Here is a 3,414-nt window from a genome sequence, read left to right as displayed (position 1 = left end):
AGAGGTGGAAGGAGTGGAGATGGAAGGGCCGGAAGAGGTGGAATAGTAGTAAACAAAGAACGAAACAGCAGCAGCAGCAGACCAAAGCAGGAAGAAAACAAGAAAAATAATTACAAGTAAAAGAAAAAGAAGCAGGGCAGAGAGGCAGCAGGTAGAGTAGTAACAGTAGGGGGGCAGCAGAAGAAGGGAGAGGAGGAAGAGGCTGGCAGCAGTAGGAGGATAGTAGGAGGAGGTGGAGGAAGGGAAAAGGCAGCACGTAGTAAGGGTAACAGGTGGAAGGGGTAGTAGGAGGGACAGCAGGTGGGAGAATGTGCAGCAGGTGGGAGGATGTCCAGCAGGTGGGAGGATGTGCAGCAGGTGGGAGGATGTCCAGCAGGTGGGAGGATATGCTGTGCAGCAGGTGGGACGATGTGCTTTGTAGCAGGTGGGAGAATGTGCAGCAGACCGGAAGATATACAGCAGGTAGGAAGACGTGGAGTAGGTGGGAAGGTTGCAGCAGGTGAGAGGAGTGACAGCAGGTGGGAGGGGCAGCAGGTGGAAGGATATGCAGTGATATGATGTACACCAGGTGGGAGAATGTGCAGCAGGTGGAAGAATGTGCAGCAGGTGGGAGGAGAGGCAGCAGGTATGAGGAGATGTATTTGTTGGCTGTTTAATTACACACAGAATAATGAATTACTAAAAGGCGGAGACGCCACTGAAGGCTAATGGCTGGCGACGCTGCGGTGGAGCCCAGAAAATGCGGCAATCAAAGTCTCGTCAGGTTAAGCGACATCGCGACAATTGCAGAAAATATGCCTCGTGTGATACAGTTTCACTTCTTTTTTTGGCCCTCTGTCTTCCTCCTCTTCCTCCTCCTCCTCCTCCTCCTCATTCTCTGGGCAGTTACCAATTTCGTCTTAATTGACAGCACAGATTCCGCGGCTTCAAATTGAAAAGATGTTGCCGATAAGAAAAAAAAAAAAAAATTGGACAACCTAATTTCACTTATAACTATGAAAATGCATCTTTAATTATTGTTCCACTGATACAACTATTCTGCGAAATGTAGCTTTAACTACAAGGAAAACTTTTGTGCCTAACAATATATTAAATATTTCGATACACCATTGATAAAATTAAGATATTTGCAATAAAATATTTAGTTCCAGTGCATCACGGCATTTTCTTTCGTATTTTAATTCATTCTTCCATTTCTATTAAAGAAAACATCGTTTTAAGCAAAGCGTTACAACCATATCTACTGTCCTCACTGTTAGATTAAGAAAAAAATATCAAAAGTGCACATGTTAACGTTTTCTGTGCATGAGACGTTACTCTCAGACCTCTTTAAGGATAAACATGAATATCATCTGGTTTTCCATGTCAGATATCATCTGCCAAGAGGAAATCTAGAGTTAATGTTTATTTTTCACTAAAGGGCACTAGAGTTAAAACAAGTGCTCAAGGGAACCCTGTGCCGTAAATATCAAGACTTATCGAACACATAAGGCTTGATAATTATGATGCACACAGCTGTATCATACTCGAAACTGAAAAAAAAAGAAAACGTCGGTACAAAGACAGATGAATGACTAATAACTCAGGAAGCAGCTTCGTTGAAAGCAAACAAATTGCTCCGTCGTCATCTTGCTAGATAAGAAGGTGCCTCTGCCAATAATTCAAGGATTTTTTTTTTCACAACAGCAAAAGGTCGAAAGCTTTCCACTCGTCGAAACGTCGCCGTCGTCGTCGTCTTCTTCGTCGTCGTCACAGGCTAGAAGGTTCTTTCGTGTCTGGCTCTTCCATTGTATTCCACTTCATAAAACGCAAAAAAGAAAAAAAAAGGGTACTCCACAAAAAACACTCAAAAGCCCTCTCTCAGATCCCTCTTAATCCATCTGCATACAAGGTGTCTAAAAAAAAAATGTGCTCGTTCTTTGGAAAGTTTCCTACCATTGCCCACAAAATGGTGGTCATCAGTCTGAAAAAATAATAATAACAAGTCTAGCCTAGTCCCCCGAGGGTGTTCGCAAATGTTCACACTGATAATCACAACTTTCTTGACACAGGAAATATATATATATCCGGGCCAGGGGATTAGAAAAAAATATAAAAAAGATTCAAATAATAAATGTATTTTTTGTACACCCTGTATATCAATACAACATTCAGATCAACCTTACATAAAGAAATAAATATAATCTTAGAAAAAAAAACATTCAAGAGAAAGTACATTTGAGTGTCTATTACATACGAAATATACCATTCTTGAATTATTTCAAAGGTTTAGAAAAAAAATCGCTAAATGTCGCTTAAAACAAAACCGCTAAATGTTGCTTAACCCATAAGTTACTGTCCTTATAATGTAGCTTCTCTATAAGCAAAGCCAGACCGATCTTCTCATGGTCTCATATTTATTTCCATTTGTGATTCAAAGAGCTCTGTGAATGACATAGTTTGCAACTTAAGAAAATAAAATAAGATGAAGACAGATAGAAATAGATAAAGATGAACAAGTAAATATAAATAAAGAGGTAACATACATAAATAAATTGATAAAGATAAGAATAAACAAATAAATAAAAACAAATAAAAAGATGAATAAACAAATAGATAGATAAATAGATAAATTATTAAAAAGATACCGTATGAAGGTGTTAAGTACCCACTTGGGGATAACGCTATAATAATATTTGTGTGTCATGTGTGTACTGATTGGTATTATTCATGACTGTCTCTGCTCCCCTTAACCCCCAACGTATGTTGCCTGTATAACTTGGTGTACAAAATCAGTCTAATGAGGACCACAATGAAAATAAGCTTACATGCTTTTTTGTGTTATCCTCGGCAATTGTAATTGTTATTTCGAATTACGTGTTTTTGTCATTACCTACACTTCATGTATATTGATTCTTTGCCAAATAAACTTAATGACATACCTAATTATTACAGATAGACAAGGAAGCTAATAAGAACACGGGTACGTGTGTTCACTTATGCAAAGTAGACCACTTGGAAAAAGAAACTAACGAAGCAGAGCGCTTTCGTATATTACATCTTCAGTGCAACAAAGAAGATGTAATATACGAAAGCGCTCAGCTTCGTTTGTTTCTTTTTCCAAGTGGTCTACTTTGCATACTGTAGACAAGGAAATAAAACCACTAATTACTACGATGTGTTTTGTTTAATTCCTCCCTTTATTTTGTTGACAAACATAATTAGGAATGTAACAAAGACCAGCTGTAACCCCATGTAACTACTTTTGCCACTTACTACCGTAGATATATAAATAAACAAATAAATAGACAGATATATAAATAAATCAAATAAATAGATAAACAGAATAAATCGATAAATCAGCATGTGAATGCTGCGTTGTTATGGTCCGTAGGGGTGTCCCTAAAGTAGCGACTGCACAAAAATCGTACACTG

Source organism: Oratosquilla oratoria, chromosome 24 (assembly GCF_046742065.1).
Source record: "Oratosquilla oratoria isolate Oo_2021 chromosome 24, ASM4674206v1, whole genome shotgun sequence".
Lineage (NCBI taxonomy): Eukaryota > Metazoa > Arthropoda > Malacostraca > Stomatopoda > Squillidae > Oratosquilla > Oratosquilla oratoria.
Note: the sequence above shows the minus strand (reverse complement) of the source record.